The sequence below is a fragment of the Lissotriton vulgaris genome, chromosome 4_1 (genome assembly GCF_964263255.1).
Source record: "Lissotriton vulgaris chromosome 4_1, aLisVul1.2, whole genome shotgun sequence".
In the NCBI taxonomy this organism is placed as follows: Eukaryota; Metazoa; Chordata; class Amphibia; order Caudata; family Salamandridae; genus Lissotriton; species Lissotriton vulgaris.
In genome coordinates, this window is record NC_141691.1 from 1,853,920,418 (window position 1) to 1,853,941,787 (window position 21,370).

General features: G+C 51.2%; 1 protein-coding gene across 1 annotated transcript in view; it reads right to left on the minus strand.

Moving 5' to 3' along the window:
- The window catches only part of SNTB1 (syntrophin beta 1), a 570,439-nt gene that overhangs the window by 410,118 nt on the left and 138,951 nt on the right, over positions 1–21,370 (minus strand). The window lies entirely within an intron of this gene.

Below are 21,370 nucleotides of genomic sequence, written 5' to 3' on the forward strand. Positions count from 1 at the left end.
CACAAGCCCCTCGTCGACATCCTCATCAACGACAATGCAGGACTTCGCATTGTAGGCCCTGCAACTTCTTCAGACCCAGTCAGTGCATGATACATCTTAGATACAGGACTTTGCATTGCAAGCCACTTGTCGAAGGCATCCTTGACAATGTTGCAGGACTTCGTAATGCAGCCTCTCAACTCATCAGAATCGCCACTGTGTGACCCAACCTCTACGTGAGATCTCAAAATGCTCGGCAACCAACATATAATGTACTCTTGTTCAGCTGGCATATCTTAGGCCCTGTATCCGTCCCGCACTCCATCGTGGTCAGCCTGAGCTTGTGACTTTGTCCTCGTCCTGCGCAACTAGAAAACCACAGTTGGCATTTTGTGCTTCTTGTGTCAAAAATCTATTATTTTTTTCTCTGCTTGTCTAAGTAGGTGTGGAATTTTTCTTGAGTTGTGTTTTTAATTTAATACTCTTTTAAGTGCTGCATAAATACTTTACAAATTACCTCTAAATTACGCCTGACTGCTTTTGTGCCTCATTACCAGAGAGTTAAGCAAAGGTTAATTTGAGGATTGCTTGCATTTCACTGAGACAGAAATTCTGGTTCCTGTTTGAGAAAGATTTCTCCCTGTTCACCCAGTAACCCAATTTCCAACAGAGCACTTCAGAGAGATGCAGAGATATAACAAGCATTGGAAATGCAATAGGTCTCGCAGCATTAGAGTTAGTGCTTTTAGAATTGTTTATGGGTTTTTTTGTAAATCTTTAGCATTTTTGTTTCCTGTAGCCAATGCTAAAGAATTTTAAAAAAAAGCCATAAACATTTCTAAAAGCTCTAACTCAAATGCTCCGAGACCTATTGCACTGTGTGAGGGTGAGGGGTTGAGGGTGAGTGAGGGTGAGGGTGGGTGAGGGTGAGTGAGGGTGAGTGAGGGGTTGAGGGTGAGTGAGGGTGAGGGGTTGAGGGTGAGTGAGAGTGAGGGTGAGTGAGGGTGAGGGTGAGTGAGGGTGAGAGTGGGTGAGGGTGAGTGAGGGTGAGGGTGAGGGGTTGAGGGAGGGTGAGTGTGGGTGAGGGTGAGTGAGGGTGAGGAGTTGAGGGTGAGTGAGGGTGAGGGTGAGTGAGGGTGAGGCTGCTACCACGTATCTACAAAGAGAACGCGGTATTGAATGTAAAGTCCCCAAGTGCTCTACTCACATTGCCAATAAATAAAAAGAGAAAGAAAAGAAGAAACCTCGGGACATGGTGTTCATTATATGTCCATAAGGCCACTATACGTGGTATTAGTTATGCGTCCCCATGTGTACAACTTGCAGTGCAGATTAGAAGAGATTAGTAGCTCGAGAGTGAAACTCAGGGACGCGTTGACACATACACGTTCCCAAGCTCCAAGCCACGACTTGACTAAGCATTTGCCATCTCAACAGTATATCAGGAGCAAATACTAGTCGCACATTACTCTACAATAGTACACTTCAAACATAACTCACTAGCACTATGATGTGCACAAGGCTCCTGGGAAGTAGTTGGTTCAGAGTGTGCCCGGTTGATAGAACAGCAAAAACAGCACTACATAACAACCAGAAAGAGATAAATACGGTATGTAATACAACCTACGGCACGTTACCATACCTACACGACAAGCCTGAAAGTGTGTAGTGCAAGCAAATGTGTGTTGTGTAACGCAACAGAAAAAAATGGGAAATCATGGAGGACCTTATGCAAAACATCAATACTTTTCATACAGGCCACTGCACAATCACGAGACGTGCCATCGATTCAAGCTAGTTTTAAGAGTCCACCTAATGGTCAAAGCAATTCAGCGGGTAAAACTGTAGCATACACGAATTCAAGCAAATGTGTACAAAGACGCCAGTTAGTACCAAATCAAACATGGCTAAATGGCATTCTAGACCACCTGGCAACAGAACGATCAAGGCACGCATTAGATACATTACTGATTCGCACAAGGACAACCGAACCACGTTATTAGTATAAATAAAAGACATTTGGGGACACCCGTGATGGTGATTAAGGAAATGTAATACATGATATGTATTTCTCAATTGACTTGCATTGATGTGAAACAAGTTTCAAGAGGGAAAAAGGAACATCACACCATTTTCCAAACATAATTGGGAGCGCTTGCATGTAAAATATACCAATCACTATGCTGCAGCCGACATGCAATCAGTGCAGACAACCCATCCGATAGCCAGAGCAATGGAGCTCCTGTGGAGAGCACCCTGGAGCTCTTAGTAGGGGGTAACACAGAGATCACTCACGTAAGCAAGTGCCCTGGAGCACCTTGCATTGACACAGTGCCTTGAGACCATCACTTCCGGGTCTCAGGCTGTCAGAGCTCAGTGCCAGGAGGTCGAATTCCCCTCCTCACTCACCTCCTTCTTCTTCTTCTGTCCACTGGAGGGTGGCAGGCCGCAGCATACCAACAACAGAACGCCAAGCACCGGCAGCAAGAATCTCATGGCGGCCATCTTCCGTGTATACCAAGGATCAAAACTTCACACCATGGCAAAAGACACACCTCCCAAGCCGGACATCAATGTGACGTCGAGAAAAGCCGGTTGCGCAGGCGCAGTTTGGTTTTTGGTGTATCGAGTAACGGAAGAAATAAAAGACACTGGAGGGTGGCAGGCCGCAGCATACCAACAACAGAACGCCAAGCACCGGCAGCAAGAATCTCATGGCGGCCATCTTCCGTGTATACCAAGGATCAAAACTTCACACCATGGCAAAAGACACACCTCCCAAGCCGGACATCAATGTGACGTCGAGAAAAGCCGGTTGCGCAGGCGCAGTTTGGTTTTTGGTGTATCGAGTAACGGAAGAAATAAAAGACAGAACCAGCATCTGAAGATTTGACGTTCAACTGCTTAATGTCAACGCAGTTCGAGGATGGTATATTGAGTAAAGCTAATTGTTTTTCACGGATTAGTATCATTTGTGCTATGCGTCTAAATGAACGTGGTTAATTTTGGACAGGTTTGTAAGATATTTTGTAGAGTTACATTAATCTAAGTTATATCTGTGAGGGGGCGGAGCGGGGGTGTGGGAGGGAGCGGGGGTGTGGGAGGAGTGCGGGAACAGACGGGAGGGGAGGAGAGTAGGAGGAGGAGTAGGGGAGGCACGGCCTAGCGGCCGTGCAATCAAGAAGTGAGGGGGCGGGAGAGTAGGCAAGGCAGGCGGCTGGGGCCATGTGCACGCGCTTTTAAGCTCAATGCGCATGCGCATTGAGCTTAAAAGTCACGGGCACTGCAAGGAATCGCCACGATTCCTTGCAGTGCGGATAAAGAGTGGATAAGTGCCAATACTCTCGCTTGCTCGATGCGCATGCGCATCGACAGGCGAGACCTAAAAAGGAAGAAAAGCAAATAAGGTGAAAGCAAGCATTACAGTACCTATATAGGATAAAATGCAGAACAAGGTAGTTAACAGCGACTACCAGACAGACTATTCAGAAGGATCTCTATGAATGGCCCACAGGTCCTTTACCGTATACAACTGCATCTATTTCGATAAAGGTGAGGTCATGAGCTTTGCATTTGGTGTGTGAGTTACGGCTTCTGCTCCTGAATCATAACTTTCAAATTTCAATCGGTTTTTTTGGTTTTAATTTGTACCCAACTATAAATCAATGGTGTTCTTTCTGTGAATTTCTTAGGTTGTTTAAACATCTGTTGAACAGCCTAACCCAACCTAAATCAACAATAACCATAACTTCACTTTAACATCTGTTTTTCCCCCAAGAATATATTAAATTATAGTTGGGTAACAACGAACATCGGGGATGATTTTCACTGAGGGATTCTGAGTGACATAACATAGACGAAAGCAAAGCCAATATTTGTTCTGCAAAATGCACAGTTAAACTACTAATGAATACAGAATAGAGCGGTGTGACTATGTCAAAGACTGGAAACTAGAAGTTCTGTTTTTGACTGCCTGAGGAAACTGTGACTCCGGTCACTAGTCACGATGACACCCTACCCGGAGCAGTATGTTCGAATGGTGTTAAGTGTTTTCTTAAAAGGGCCCCAGTAAGGAGAATTGCCCTTAATTGGCTCTTGATTGATGAAGAAGATTAGAATTGAAGAAATCTGCACATCAAACTCCTCCTGACATCAAGAAGCAGAAAAGAGTCAAATAAGAATTGTAGGAGAAGATGTCCAGAAGAAGATCAATTTCCTGAAAGCAAACGTCTGGGAGAAAAATAGTTGCAAGGGAGTGATCAATGTAATGAAAAAATAGGTGGAATAATGTGTGACAGCCCACCTTCTTTTCGTGGCTATCTCCCTCATGTATGATTCACAGGAAAAGACAACTCCATTTTAGATTGGGAGTCTCGAAAAAATGGTGTACGGTCAATCTACCATCTTGGGAAGGGCTGGTTATAAGGCTTGTCCATGATTTTCAGACAATCATGACATTCGACTGGAGATAAAGAAGAAGCCCAGGTCTGACAGCCTCCATTCCACGCAGGATTCCAGGATCAGGCCACTGCCATCGCATACAGCTGGAACTCTAGGCGAATAGCGCAACAAGCTTCCTGCAGGTGACCGCAAGCACTGAGATGCAAAAGGGCTTGTGGCAGAGCGTTAATGAGGGCAAATTTCCATCACTGAGGGAAAAGTTCCATGAACACCATGGTTATAGCAGTGTCAGATGGAAATGGCTCTCTTAGAAGATAAACAATATGTATCCGTAGAAGGTTAGAGACACAGCAGGTCACAAAGGGGTGTTTTAAGGAAGTGGTAATGTGCAAGTGTCACTAGAGTGCATGTATTGGTGTACATTTATGCGTGCACCGCAATTGAGCTTTGCAATGTCACACTGTGCGGCAAATCTGGTCGCCGATTCAGGTGTGAATCATGTTCTAGCTAGAATCCAAAGTAAACTAGATCCATTGCCAGTCATGCCAAGTTTCCCAGATCACTGAATGGTGTGCTGCTCCAGTCCAGGTTGTTCTCTTTGAATTCTGGGACTTGATGTCTTGTTTATAGCATTATAAAACAGTACCAGCAGCGGCCGGCACCGATCCGGGGTGGAGGGGCGGGGGCAGTTGCGGGTGAGGTTAAATAGAAAATGTTATTGAACTTACCTGCTTGCTGCTCCTCCTGGTCAAGTCTCTCCTCCTCCCGCCGGCAGGAACTGGAAGCAGACTGGAAGCACCCAGGCTCCCCTGAGCCAATCACAACGCTGCAATGCAGCATTGTGATTGGTCCGAGTGCTGTGGCTCGGCGCTCAGACAAGGAATAAGGGCCTGGGCATGTTCTCCACCCAGACTGTAATGCAGCCTGGGTGAAAAAGAGGGAAAGTGCGCATGACTGTTCTGGTCAGCCTGAGAGGGCCCGTCAAACAGTCTTGTGTACGTAGAGGTGTGGGCAAGCCACTCCTCGGCGGTTCTGTCAGCCTGCCTCGCCTTGCACTCAAAAGGAAAAAATAAAATGATAATAACTGTGCTATTATTATATTATTTGTTCTTATCCTGCTGAAAAAAAGCAGTGTGTGACGCTCCTCTGCCTTAGGACCTGACACAAGTCTTGGAATTCAAAGAAAAAACTGGAATGGACCAGCGCTTCGCGCATGAACCGGGAAACTTGGCAGCTATGTCCGATTGCCAATATTAAAATAAATACCTATAATATGATTTATTATTCATTGTAAGTGGCCTAAGTGGAAACATACGCACGCAGTAATCACGCCAACACACAGACACGTAGTGACACTCGCACAAGAGCAGAGAAACATACCCTACTACAATGCACGAATGAATGTAAAAATAGATGTATGTCTGTGAGCTAGAATGTGCTTCGCGCAATAAACAGACCACGCAGTGTCAGAGTAAAAGGCCATTTTATTAGACCAGAACTGCGAATCTGTACATAACAATAAATCAACAAGAACAGTAACAGCAAACCCCCACACACACTTCCCCCCCCATTCGTTTCATTCACTCCGCGTCATCACTAAGCCCTAGCGGCTCCAAACACCCTTCTCTTGGCCGTCAATCACCGTCTTCCAGCCCCCAGTCATTGCAAACTTCCATTCAAACTTCGGTCCGTCCTGTGCCAACTCCCCCCACAAGGGATGGGTATGCCCGCTCTTGACCCCCTGTCCCTTCGAATCCTGCCTACAGCAGCTCTGGCCTAAACTGGCAACGCTATCGACCAACCCAGAAACCACCGCTAACTGCCGGGTGGGCGGGCGGCCTTTCGAGCTCCCTCCCGATGGTGCCAGGCGCGGAAAAGAGGAAGTTCCCTTCCTCCCCCGCGCTTAAGTACCCACCCCCTAACTCCTCCCCTTCCCCTACCTGGCCTATCCCCTGCGCGAAAGACCCCGGGGAAAGACTAGTCTGCGACTCTGCTTTCCCCGGGGCCCGGCATCGCACAATAAACAGACCACGCAGTGTCAGCGTAAAAGGCCATTTTATTAGACCAGAACTGCGAATCTGTACATAAGAATAAATTAACAATAACAGTAACAGCAAACCCCCACACACACTTCCCCCCCCCCCATTCGTTTCATTCACTCCGCGTCATCACTAAGCCCTAGCGGCTCCAAACACCCTTCTCTTGGCCGTCAATCACCGTCTTCCAGCCCCCAGTCATTGCAAACTTCCATTCAAACTTCGGTCCGTCCTGTGCCAACTCCCCCCCCCCCCAGGGATGGGTATGCCCGCTCTTGACCCCCTGTCCCTTCGAATCCTGCCAACCAGTGGACCCCCTGTAGGGCGGTCCACTGCCCCACCCCCCCACAGGGCCGTCCGTCCGTCACTACACAGTTACTCTCGCCGACACCATATAGACTCGTTCCACAACCTGCTCACCACATCCCGCAACTCCATCATGTACCACGCATTGCCCAGCCGAGACAAGTGCACACCGTCCTCCCTAAAAGCTAAAGGCTCCTCCAGTCGAATCCCAGGATGCGCAATGACCTTAACATCCCTGCCCGCACAGTAGAGTCTCATTGCCCGATTAAGCTTCCTCCGGGCCTTCTCAATGGCCCCATGTTTCATAGCTCCCCTCCATACTTTCCTGGGGACCAGCTCCGTCCAGGCAATGCAGGCCCCCGCCATCCTTGATTTCAACACTTCCAAGTCCCTTTGCATAAGTTGTAACAATGCCAATCCAGAACAGTTGCACCAGGTCGTTCTCCCCCAAATGAATGATTAACAAATCCGGGCATCCCCTCTGTGGGACCATCTTCGCAAGCCAGGGCAGTAGTGCCCCCCATCGCATTCCGCTCTTTCCCCACCATTTCACCTCGTGCAATTGTCCTTTCAGTCCCAGGTTACGGCCGTAAACCTGCTGGTCCGCATATTTGGAAGCCCAGTGCACGAATGAGTGCCCAACGATCCAAGTCACCGTCCTACCGCCCGGGCCACCCACGCAACCTACGAAGAAAAAGATGTTAGAACAGGCAAACAAAAACAGTGCAACACCAACAACCTGCCTGGGACCCGACTACTTCCTCACATACCTCTCGCAACAGCGCGACTTCCAACGCCCAATCCTCCTAATCCTGTCCCAGGACCAACCCAGGCGAGCCGCCGCAGTCGCAGCCCCAATGCGAAAGGAATGAGTACCGTAACCAGTTCCATCAATCCCCAATCATCCCAAAGCCATACGCAGCACCGCCAGCAACTGGCCAGCCGTCACTCTCGCACCAGAGGCATGGCAGAAAATCTCGCCACCCCGGGCTCCAGCCGACCCCAAGAAAGACCTCCACTCCAGAACCGGGCAAACCGCCCCGCCGGACTCATTCAACCACACCCATTTGCCCCTGCCCACCTGATCAGTCTTCGAGCGACCTAACCAGATCCCCAGACGCCCCGCATCCACACGCACATCCTCAAACAACCTGCCCGCCCCCCGTCTCGTGCCCAACAGCTCAGACACCCGAAACGCCCCAAAGAACATCTATACCATGCACAAACGAAACAGGCCCACTTCAAACTGGTCATAACAGCAATCCGGCAACACCCCAACCAGCCGAACCAACAAATCAAACGTCACTGCCTCCTGCAGTCGGCCCCCCCCGGCCCCCCTCTCCCGGCCCCACCCCCGCAACATGCGAGCCAGCACCACATCCTTGGTGGGGTCAAAACCCAAAAACAAAACACAGTAAAAGGAAATTCCAGCCAATTTCCCAGAGATCGTAGCAGCAGTCAAACCCCGGTCCATACAAGCCAACACATAACCCCTCAAACCGTCCAGCACAGCCGACTCCCCACTCACGACACCATCCACCGTCCAGCCCATAAAAGTACTAAATTCAGACCATGCCAGACGATAAGTCCTCCTTGTGGACGGAGCCAACGAACCCTCCACCAGACCAATCATCCTCACTCCCCCAAGGCCCAGATGCCGGCCGGCAGCTCGGTCTTGCAGGCGTCCGCTCCCGGCGCCAGGTGTCGGAACCGCTGCCACTGCGAACGAGACAAAGCATCCGCGATGTCATTATTCGCCCCAGGGACATGCTTGGCCCGAAACACCACATTCAACTGCAGGCACGCCAACATGAATCTGCGCAACAGCCGCAGCACTCGCAGGTCCCTCGCCCTCTGATTATTAACCAGGTCCACCACCGTCATGTTGTCAACGTGAAAGAGCACAGTCCTGTTCCGAAAGTCCTCCCCCCACACCACCAGTGCCACCAGCAATGGGAAGAACTCCAAAAAGGCAATGCTCCTGCCCTGCTTGCTCCAGGAGGCCGGCCAGCTCTCCGCACACCACCGTCCATCCCAGAAAACACCAAACCCCGCTGACCCAGCCGCGTCAGAGAAAATTTGGCATTGCCAGACCGCCCTTTCCTCATCAAAATCCAAAGGCACTCCGTTGAAATCCTGCAGGAACGAAATCCACGTCCTCAAATCCGTCCTCACCCCCAGGGAAATCCTCACTCTGTGATGCGGAAGCACCGCCCCCGACATGGCCATGCCGAGCCGCCTGCAGAACGTCCGCCCTGCCCGCACCACCCTGCACGCAAAGTTAAGGAAACCCAGAAGCTTCTGCACCGCCCGCAAAGGGACCCGCCGTTCACCCACAGCCCACTCCAGACATGCAAGAATCTCCTTCACCTTAGTCGCAGGCAGGCGCGCCAACCACTCCACCGAGTCCAGTTCAATCCCCAGAAATGTGAGGCAACAGCTGGGACCAGCCGTCTTCTCGGGCGCCAAAGGCACCCCAAATTGCACGGCCAAGGCCTGGAAACGCGACAGGGCCCTGCCGCAATCCCCCGACCCCGCCCTGCCCAGGAAGAGTAAGTCGTCCAAGTAGTGAGTGACTTCACGGCACCCACTCACCCGCACCATGACCCACTGCAGAAAAGTGCTAAAAAGCTCAAACAGCGCACAGGAGATGGCACACCCCATGGGCAGGACCTTGTCCACGTAGATGGCACCCCCGAACTGCATGCCCAAAAGCGCAAAATCAGCCGGGTGAATAGGCAGGAGACGGAAAGCCGACTTAATGTCACACTTCGCCAACTCCGTACCGGGACCACACGACCTCACCATCCGGACCGCATCGTCCACCGACGCATACAGCACCCTCGAGTCCTCCTCTGCAATGAAGTCATTCACCGACCGTCCCTCTGGCCACGACAAATGAAGAATCATCTTGAACTCCCCCTCCTCCTTCTTGGGCACCACCCCCAACGGAGAAATGATCAGATCCGGCAATGGCCAGTCAGTAAACGGGCCAGCCACTCTCCCTTCCGCCACCTCCTTGTCCAACTTCGCAGCAACCACTCCCGGCAACTCCTTCGCCGACCTCAAATTCTCAGCCCAACGACGCTCCCTGGGACCCTGGTAGCCCACCCGAAAACCCTCAGTGAAACCCCAGAAGAGCCGCGCCGCGGCCTCGCGATCAGGATAGCACGCGAGCCACGGGGCCATCGCCTCCACCCTAACCGGAGTAGGCGCCCTTCGGGCCAGGCTGGCCTCGCCCCCTCGCGTTCCTCCACTGCTCGGAGGGGGTGGTGAGCGTGAGGCACTGCGTAAGGGCATGCTTCCCGCCGCACTTCGAGCACTCGTGTTTGAACTTACATGGGTACCGAGAGCAGAAACCCCGATTGTAGCTCCAACAAGCCCCCGTGGTGGGCCCCCCGGGTTTGGACGGCTGACCTGACACAATGGTGCTGGGCACTGTTCCGCCCCCCGCCCCGCCCTGGGCGGGACGCGTCGGAAAAGACCGATACAACACCGGTAAACCACTGGCTGTGTGGGTTGAGGCCGACGAGTGCGAAGACGCCATCCACTGCATCCAAAGCTCCTGGTCCACCTCACCCCAAATCTTCTCCGGATCCGCGATAACCCGGGCCCGAAACTCCTCGTCGTAACTCAACCATGCAAACCCCCCAAACTGCATCTGGGCCTTGCGAATGATATCCATATACTTAAACAGCGCAATCGCCCGGTCCAGATACCTCTGGCAATACACACTGGCATAAATCAAAAAGGCCGACGTCCAGTTCTCCATAGTGATCGGCACCCTAGGCCGCCTCGTCAACTCCCACTCCTCCTCCTTGGAGCCCTCCTTGGCCTGGACCTCCCGATGAAGCAACTTAAAAACATCCACGAACTCGTGTTTCCATATTTTCTCTTTCAGTTTCTCCGACAAGTGCGACCCCAAAGGCATCGCCAATCCCATGTAAGGCATTTTCTTAGGAACCTTCACCCCCTTTTCTTCTTTGCCATCACCCTTGTCCGTTTGCACCCCCAAAGTCACCGACTTACCATCCACCTTTTTACCATCCTCAGGTGGACCGCTGGACGGCGTCTCCCCCTCCCTCACAGACCCATCCCCCACACCCACCGACCGGCAGGTGCGTTTCCGGCCCTCCCCTCCCCGAGGAGCGTCACCCCATACCGCCCACCAGGCTCCCTCACCTGTCAGTGCCGGTGTCCGCTCCCGGGGCCTTCCTCTGGACTCCTTCCCCCGGACCGTCATTGCTCCGGCCTTCTTCCTCGTCCCGGGTTCGACCTGTAACACACCAAGGTCGTTGTCTCCCGCTGCGCCGCCTACGCCTTCCAAGTCATCCCGCACCTCCCCCTCCTCCAATTCCTCACTCTCATCACTGTAATTCAGCTCAAGCACCGGTTCCAGATCCACTCCTTCGCAGGCCACCTCTTTCACAGCACGCTTCACACCTTTCTGCGCACAACCGCGGCCACGCATTCCGGAGGCGCCACGTGCCGAAGTCGCCCGATCCCACGGAGGAGGGACAGCCGCCGCGGACTGCCCTACTTCTTCCGGCCTGCGTCTCGGAGCCGTGTTGCGCCCCGCAAGGCCCCCCTTAGCTCTGCCGACAACCGCCGACTTGGATCCCCTCCCGTCCCCCAGGTCGCTCGAACCTGGCGGGGGCCCCGGCACCATCGGGCCTCAAAGCCGTGCTGGCCGTCCCTACTCCGGCCGCACCCCTGGGGGGGTGGGCGGCCGGCCCTGTCTTCTTCGACTTGGCTTTCCTGGCCTCCTCCTCCTGCCTCTCTGCCTCCCTCTCCTCCTCAGAGGTGGGGGTGGGAGGACCCTCAATCTCATGGCCCCAGACTGCACCCACTCTGGCCCTCGTCTCCTCAGCCCACCTAACCTCCTGAATCTGCTCCAAAATCCGCTCCCCCCGAGACCTCTCCTCCCAGGAAACGGAACCCCAAATCGGAGGTGGGGGAGGCGGGCCGTAGCCAAAGAAATCACTCCCTCGGGGGAAGAAACCCACTTGCTGATAACCCTGCACCCAACCTGGGCCGCTAATGGGGACCAGAGCGGGCGAAGCGCTCCGGCCCGCCGGAACCCCAGGCGCCACCGGCCTCACAACGGCCGGGGTGCCAGCCCTGGAGCCCCTGGATAAGTCAATAGGGGCCTCCCCGAAAACATCTCGCCTGACTCCTGCAGCACAAGCCCAGACCCATCCCCCTGAACGGAGCCATCCACCAGGCGGACCAAAGGCCCAGAGGCCCTACTGCCACCCGGAGACCCCACCAGGACCACAGCAGGCCCGGCCGAGGCACCCGCCTGCCCCTCCCTCTGCAAGGCGCCGGCCGGCACCGCCAGATGCCCGCGGAGCGGAAGCACGGCCATCACGGCCGCACCCGAGGCCCCAGGCAAAAATTCCAGCGGGGGGAAAGGCCGCGCAGAGGTTGTCCTGCGCTTCCCGCCCCGCGCCGTATCCTTGGGAACACCGCCCCCCCTCCCGACACCAGACCCCCCCTCTTGGTCCGGCTCGTCCTCCAAGCAGGCGAACACCGCCGCCTGAACCCCGGCCGAGGCAGCCCGCGTGCCCCTGGTGGCCCCCACCCAGGCTTGATCCATGACCCCAGGCCTAATCAGGTCGTCGCGGCCGGCCCTAGCAAGCAGCAACAAGGCCTCACGGACCTGTTCCGCAGACACACCAGACATCCCACCCAAGCAAGAGAAACAAAGAGGAAAAAGATAAACCCCCAGCTGCCGTGGAACAGCTCCGAGCAAAATCCACCAAAATTAGCACTAGGCCTCACAAAAACTAAGCACTAACTAACTCCTTTCGAGCTCCCTCCCGATGGTGCCAGGCGCGGAAAAGAGGAAGTTCCCTTCCTCCCCCGCGCTTAAGTACCCACCCCCTAACTCCTCCCCTTCCCCTACCTGGCCTATCCCCTGCGCGAAAGACCCCGGGGAAAGACTAGTCTGCGACTCTGCTTTCCCCGGGGCCCGGCATTCCGCGGTTTCACGTTTCAGAGGCTTCATTCTGTGAGCCGCGAGCGCAGGGAGTGCCTGCTTTGTGAAGCCGAGATGCTTTATTCCCTGGCCTGGGACTGTTGATTACACAGCACTCGCCGACACCAGAAGCCAGTCCAGAGGCAGGTTTTCGGAGCCAGCCAAGCAGATGCTGAGCAGTCACTTTCTCTCGCTCTCCATTTCTCCCCATCCCTCTCGCTTCGCATTGTCTTTTCCCCTTGGCTCTCTTTCCTTCCATCCGTCTCCTCTTTCAGTCCCTCACACATCCCGTCTCCTTCCCGCTTCTTTTTGAATATTTCCAGCCAGTGTTTTGGACACACAATGAGGAGGAATAAGGTGGGCTCTGCTGATCGCCCATCCCATAAATAAATAAAATACATAAACAAACAAACAAATAAATAAACAAATAAATACGAAGCGAACTGAATTCCTACGTCCTTGCAAAAAAGATGCCCTCACCCCCTCCGCCTCTCCCACCATCTCCCGCAAAACCCGATTATACACTCTATATTTTCCAAAGCTGGAACAGCAAAAGTCAAGCAATAAAACATTACATATATAATTAGAGTTTGCATTTTCCACTGTAACCAGGGAGACAGCACCACAGCACAAAAGGCGGCCTTAAAATATCGCGGCCCTGATTGGTCTCGCCCATGCTTAGTTCGCAGAGTGCTGTCAGGGGCCCGTCTGCAACAGATTAACGCTGCAATGCAACCAGCTCTGGTGAGAGGCCTCGTGTATTCACAGTAACCGGTTTCCATCTCAGAAGGGCCCTGCAAACAGGTTGTGGCTGGCGTCCTTCCTGTGCTAATCCAACAGCAACAGGACACTCTTTTAAGAAGCAGGATTACAAGTTGCTTTAATAATAAATATTGTGCATGCCAGCAGAATAGTGAGAAATGCAATATCTCATGAAAAGTACGATTGAACTGTTGTCCTGATGACGTGGAGAGGGTAATGTGCATTTCAGGCTGGTGGAATGATGGAAGATTAAAAGCCACTGCTAATATCTGCATGTGTCTGATTCACAATATATACACTGTAGGAGTGTAAAGACAACCTCCACTTTCTTTCTATAAGGAGGGAGAGGCAGCTCGTCCCAGCCGCCCCCTCTATCCGTCTCTCCATGGTCGAAGCCATGCGGAGGTCCCCCGGCCATGCGCGCCGCAGGATTACTTATCATCAGTGGTTAATTTGTGAAAAAATAAGCGCCAGGGCTCTCATCAGGAGGCAGCTCGCAACAGCCCATTGCTCCTATTAGCACTGCCTACAACAGAACCAACTGCTAACCATGAAACCCCACAAGTGGGGAGATGATGTGGCGTAATGCCAGAGCTACTCACTTTGGAGCTGGGGAACCAGGTTTGAGACTCAGCATAGGGTCAGTTCAGTTCAATTAGTCTTTATTTCGAATAAAAGATTCATAAAAGACAGCATGTAAAAAAGCATTTCCAGTATACAACATTGTACAATAAAACCCCCAATACATTAGATATGGTATATAAGCAATAAAATTAATAAAACAATTTACAGATTCTTTACACGGATAAGCCACATCCAACCCAGAAATTTTGCTACACAAATCACCGATTTAACAGTGCGTAGATCTCTTAATTTAAAGAGGGCTGTGTGGCTACCCCCACAATTTATAGTTTTGCAGATTGGTCTCAACCATTTTAGTCTGGGCAATCGATAGGCAGGACATGCAAAAAATACATGACCCAAGCTTTCTACTTGATCGGGGCAAAAGGGGCATTTGTTGCTGGAATTTGTTGCCCACTTTGCAGTAAAGGACTTGATTGGTAGGGTTCCCACTCGGAACTGGTGGTACAACTTACGATCAAGCGACTTACAAATCAAGTCCCAGTATGGTTCGAGAAAAGGGGTTAATTTGTGCATAAGAAACTGTCCTGTTAGGTTGTTAACAGATGAGAGGGAGACCAGTGCGGATTTTTTTACAGCCCAGAAAAGCTCTTTGAATTCCGCTTTTGATGGGAAGCTTGAGCATTCAGGATGTAACCATAGCTCTGGGAGGCCCATCAGGTACAATATCTGCTTTACCTCCCGAAGCCATGGAATTTTCTGGGCACCCCACAACGCTCTGACCTCACCCAGTTCTTGGGCAAATAAGCTAAGTTCTTCGGTCGTCCAGAGGCGACGCCAAAGAGCAACAAGATGGTACTGGGCCATCTCACCCAACGGTTTGCAACCTAAATCTAAAAGCAGAGGAGTAATGGGGGAAGATTGGGGGAGACCCACTAACTTCCGGAGGAACTTATTCTGAGCATTAGTAAGGGCCGACAAACCTATATACCCCCAGATATCCGCACCATACAGTGTAGCCGCATTCACCTTGGCATCGTATATTTTTAAAGCAGGTGTAATGCGTTTCGTCAAGGATTTTTTCTGTTCCTTTAACAGGCACCCTGTAAGGCGAATGAACTTAAGGGTTAGCACTTCCAGCTGGGGTTTCCAAGTGAGTTGGTGGTCCAAGGTCACACCCAAGTAGGACATGACTTTGACCTGTTCTATTGGAACGCCCTCTAAAGAAAATGAGCTGGTAATGGGCTTGTTTTTGTTAAAAATCATAAATTTGGTTTTGTCGGCATTAATTTGAAGGTCATTTTGTGAACAAAACTCAGAAAATCTGTTTAAGGCAGCCTGCAGACCGCTACGGGTCCTTGAGAGGAGCAGGGTGTCATCAGCAAATATTAGCAAGGGATATTTTGAGCCCCCCAGGGTAGGTGCATCTGTGTGAGTTCCGTTAAAGAAAGCAACCACCCGGTTAATAAACAGGAGGAACAAGGTAGGGGCCAGCACGCAACCCTGCCGGACACCACATTCTACAGGGAAGCTAGCGGTCACCTGGCCCTGGTTGCCCCATCTTACGCGCGCAAAGTTGTCCTCATGAAGGCGTCTGACCAGGTCTAATAAGTCTGGGGGAAATTCCATGCTTTTTAGGGCATCCCAAAGTTTGGCCCTGGGAACCAAATCAAATGCCGACCGAAGGTCGACGAAGGCAGCATAGATGACACCCCCGCCCAAAAAAACCACCTTCCAGTATAACATAGTGAGCCGAAACACCTGGTCTAGGGTGCTGGTGCCTGATCTAAACCCTGCCTGCAAGGGGGAGAGTATGTTGTTTTGCTCAATCCACCCCTGTATTCTAGCTAGGGCCATTCGTGCTACCACTTTTTGGATGGTATCGATCAGGCTAATGGGGCGGTAATTTTTTGGTAAGGATCGATCCCCTTTCTTAAAGACCGGTATTATCTCAGCCCCTTTCCAGGACTGCGGTATTCTTTCCCCGGCTGCAATAGAATTTGCTAAGATAGTGATATAAGGGACCCACAGATCTAAGTTTGATTTAAAGAGGTCGGCTGGTACGGCGTCAATGCCTGGAGCTTTCCCGGACTGGATGGATCCTAATGCATGTTCAGTGTCAGAGCAGCTAAAAATGAGTCTATTCTCATATGGGGCTAATTGGGTCCCTAATGAGGGCACTTCAGCCGACTGGGGAACATTCTGAATAGTGAATTGAGCAGAAAAAAATTCCACCCAATCTCCTGCTGAAACATGATTTTCAGGGGATAGTGTATCCGAACCCCTTCCCCGCCTGACTATCTCCCAAAATCTAATTTGGTTGGAAGACTCACATGCTTGAAGGAGGTCAAGCCAATATGAGTCATCCCAGTCCCTTTTGGCATCCCAGATAGTGCGTTTGTAAATCTGTCTCGCTGTCCTAATGACCGGGGGATTTCTAGATTTGACCGCAGCAATGAGTATGCCGTGGGCTTCTCTGCAGTTTTTATTGTACCAGCCTTTACGTTGCTTAACCTTCAATTTCCGGCATGGTCTGGTAAGGAGTTCTTTAATTGCCACAAAGCATGCCTCATGAAGGTCAACGTTGTTAGTCGTGGGCAGGTCACTAGGAGATGGTGCCAACATCTTATCTTTAGTAGTAAGGGCCAATTCTTCTATCTGACTGACAAGCTCAGGGTCAGCTATCACCTTGGACCATTTGACCCGTCTTCTGTTATCACACAAGACGAGGTCAGATGTGATACAGTCTGATTCCTCCTGGGGTGTCACTAGCCCTGGGACCTTGAGTGCAAGAGAGAGAGGATTGTGATCACTCTCCGGCCTGTTGTCTATGGTCATGTCAGATATAGATGCCCAGGATTCGATGTTAATAAGTATGTAGTCAATGCGACTTGCGCAAGACCCATTATCGAATGTTGGCTTCCCCTCCTTATCAGATAAGCTGCGGCCATTTACGGCTCGAAGCCCCCATTCCAAGCACAGCCCAAGCCAATTGAAGGCAGCCTCCGTTCCCCTAACAGCCTTGGTGATTGTTAACGGGGGGATGTTCCATGTGGAATCCTCTTCTAGGCCAACATCTTCGGCAAGATTCAAAATGGGCTCAAATGAGCAGTTCAAGTCCCCAGCCACTATGGTGAGTTGGTCACTTTTGTGCTCATTCAAGAGGGCTTCCAGATCATTAAGGATCGGTTGCTTCTTGCCGCCCTGGCATCCTCTAGCATAAATATTAATGAGCAATATTTCTTTGCAGTTCGCCTTGCTTAAGGATATGCAAAGCAGGTCGGGATTTGTCCCCGCTATTTCTCTAGTATTAAAACCCAAGCTGTTTTTTATCCAGATGGAGAGACCACCCGAGGCCCTGCCCTTCATGCCCTGAGTTGCTGGTTTGTAGAAGTTAAGGTAACCTTGTCTAAAAAGTGGGGCAACTGACCAGGTTTCTTGGAACAGGATGACGTCATGGGAGGAGATGTAATCAGCCCAATCATCGTTGTCCAAGCGACCCCTAAGACCCGCTATATTCCAAGATATTATTTTAAGTTGGCTATCTGGGCTGTTAATACGAAGGGAAGCAAGTTGAGCCGGGATTCCTGCATCAGCCGGGAAGGGATAGTGGTCAATGGGAGATAATGTTTGTTGGGCTGAAGGCAACATTAGACAGCTTGTGCTATCAACTCTTGTAGTGTTCATACTAAGGACTGTCAGCTCCCCTTTTGTGTTCTCCCCCCCGAGTCAGTCAACCTCCTCCAGGCAGCCGAACATGTTAGACGTAGGAGCTCCCTGCCACCAACTACTCTGGCTTGGTCCCTCATTCCTATAACCCCTATTTCTGGACTTCTGAATTGTTGACCAAGTCCCACCTGTCCTGTGGAAATTTCTAGGGGGATAGAAAAAAGTAAGGGGTCTAACAACAACAGTCTGGTCGTTTGCGCAAGGGGCCCATGAACAGAGATGCTGTGCAGTATTAGGGTCGGCAAACGTCATCACTATACAGTCCCCCATGATGGATTTATGGCTCGCTCCAACCCACGGTACTCTTCGCACCATTAGTACCCGGCTTCTTTGATGGCTAGGGAGCTGTCTATTTGTATTTAGCCAGTGTATCACCTTGTTTTTAAGGGACCAGTGGTCCTCTTTTGTTAGTGGATCAAGGGTCGGTACACCGGCTAAAACAATGACGTATGGACTAGCTTCCGGTGGTAAATCGATGTAGCCACCACGGAAGTTGGGTTTACTAGGTTCAAGTGGTGGCTGGGCATTGAGGGCTGACTGATTAGTTTGCCGATCAGCTAATCGCACAGGTTTTGATCGTGCAGTGTTCGGCTGGGTGTGCGAATCAGCCCCTGATCGAGGGGCACTGGACTTAGGTTTGGGTGGCACTGGGGGCTCATTCGAAGGACATACTCTTGGATTTGGGATAGTGGAGATGCTATTTCCTATTATTGTGCGTGGTTTAGGAACAGGTTTGGGTCGCTGAGAAGGAGCAACTAGTGCTTCTACTTCTATAGGTTGTGAAGATGAACTCCCCCCCTGTGAAAGTCTAGCTTCCATCTGCTTGAGACTAAGGCTGGCCAGTGTAACGATTGTCCTATCCATCTCAAGCAGATGGTTTTCTATTCTAGAAAGTTTTAGTTCCAAGGGGGTGAGTAGTTTCTTAAGAGTGACCCAAACAGTTTGTACAAATTCCTCATCATCCCTCTTGTCCCTCTCCACCCCACGCAAGCTTCCCTCCCTTAACCCCTCTTCACACGAGCCAGGGGATGCTACCACCTGATTAACATTCGAAGCTCCCTCCAGAGCGTAGGTGGTAGCATTGTCAGTGTGGGTTTTGTCATTTTGTTCACCATGTGCACAGGCATTCAGTGGGCGTCGGCAATTAAAGAACTGGGCTCTCGCAATTTTTGCCTTCTTGCGAGCAAAGGCAGATCTGGCCAAGCTCTTTTTTTGCTGAAGCGCCTTTTTTTTTGCAATGTTGTTAACCCTTGTAGCAACCCTAGGTGATTTGCTCTTCGCCTGTAAACTTATACTGTCTGCAGGATTAAGTGGCGCTACCTCCTCCGGTGGATTTAGTGGAGGGTCCCTATCTAGGTCACCTAGGGGCAGAGAAGGGCAGTGATGTATGTCTGCTAAAGTAAGCAGGGGGCGAGGACCTGTTGTACGCTCAGGGGTAAGAGCTAGAGCAAGGTTACCCAGAGACGATTTTTTCGAGGAGGCAATATTAAGGGACAATTTACGGGCAGCATCAAGTTCAAGGGAGACTCTGTGTTGCATTTTATTAATTTCGTGGTCAATCGCCAGGTTGGTCTTGAATAAAAAGTCATCCAGAGTCCCACTAGGTCCACCGAGTCCCCTTGCAGTTTTACTTCGTGTAGCTCGTGTGCACATAATGGACAGTGGGGAGCTTGCCACAAGTAAATGGAAACAGACTCACATGCAAATGGCGTGCCGTAGAACCAAGTAACGTGGCCCAGCCCAGACCTCTTAGGCCTCGAACGGCCTCAAACGGTCCCGCCCTTGTCCCGGGCTTCTCCCAGTCGCTCCCGCGATGCGGGGATACTGCGCTCCTTATGTCTCTACAGCTATGTCTTCATTGGGTGATAGGCGGTGGGGCGTGGCCAGCGGGGAGAGCAGCCCAGGTGTTGCTGATTGGGCGCGCAGGGGCTCCTGGACACTGGAGTCCCCTGCCTGTGCTCGCAGCCCCGCTGGTTCACTCGCCTGTCCCCGCGCTCCTCCAGGAAACCTTGGTGCAGCCTCCTAGCAAGCGACGCGCTGCGGGACCCGCGAAGCGGGTCCGGCGAGTCGTAGAGACTGTGGTGGCAAGGGGTCAGCTAGGCAGCAAGTCCGCCGTGCTCCTCAGGCGTCCGTGGTGCAGGCAATCCGTTCAAAAAAGGGTCCCACAGGCTCAAGGTGAAGTCAGCTTTTACCTCCGTTGGCGGGGGGCGTGGCCAGCGGGGAGAGCAGCCCAGGTGTTGCTGATTGGGCGCGTGGGCTCCTGGACACTGGAGTCCCCTGCCTGTGCTCGCAGCCCCGCTGGTTCACTCGCCTGTCCCCGCGCTCCTCCAGGAAACCTTGGTGCAGCCTCCTAGCAAGCGACGCGCTGCGGGACCCGCGAAGCGGGTCCGGTGAGTCGTAGAGACTGTGGTGGCAAGGGGTCAGCTAGGCAGCAAGTCCGCCGCGCTCCTCAGGCGTCCGTGGTGCAGGCAATCCGTTCAAAAAAGGGTCAATAACCTGTGATTCTGGCCAATTCACTTAATCTTCCCCTCCCTACAAAAATGACGGGTGCTCATGAAAAGCACTCCAATACCTTTGGAAATGCCTTGCCACCCTAAATATTAACCTTGACACCCAAAAACCCACACCCACTCTAAAATGATTTTGGTGCGTTGCAGCCTATTAATTCTTTTCTAGGTTCTTATCTCCTTCATTAGCTTGGTCACAGTGTGGTTTAAACAGCTGCCTGTACTGATTAAGTGATTTACACTTTACTCCGTTGACAGGTATTCATCTATCTATCATCCTGCTTCTCCAGTCTATGAGTTTTATAGTATTCCACAGACCTGAAAATTCCAGTTTCAAACAAAATTATCTTTGTTGTTGTTGCTAAGCAGCCTTTTCCTTCCGACTCACAGGGCTTATCCCATCCCTTTTCCAAGACAGAAATACAACTGGAAATTTCTTAAAAGACATTTTGATCCAATGGAATATCAGCTGTCTGGTAATCCCTTTCTATAAGATTCTGGTTAGACAAGCATTTGCAATGCAATAGGTCTCGCATTAGGAAAGTTTGAGCTATTGGTCTTGTAAATGACAATTTTTTTATTTATGTTTTGTTTTTGAAAATAGCTAAATTAATAGCTTTGTCATTTACAATGCCAATAGTTATAACTTTCGCAAATGTGACACCTATAGCATTTGTATTGCAACATGTTTTGTATTTACGTGACTTAGATGTTTTGATGCCAGTCAGTGCGCAATTTAAAGTTCAAATTGTAAAACCCCTTACTATTGCATTTGCCAGAGTTCACAATGTAAAACTGTAAGAATCTCTCAGAGAATTCATAATGTTAAATCCCTTCCTATCTTAGTGGTCGCAGGGCTAGACCATGCACACATGCCAAAAGACACTATTCTGGCGAGACTCGCTATTTTGGGGCCAGAAAGTGCCTTATATTAGCTGCCCCCTTAAATTTGCCTTTGCGTCGATATTAATCAATGGGAACAATATTGTTTTTCAAAAACACCCTTTCTCCCCATAGCTGCCAAGTTTCCCAGGTCCATGAGTGATAAACTGCGTTGAGTTGGACGATAGGACCTTACTCGACCAGCC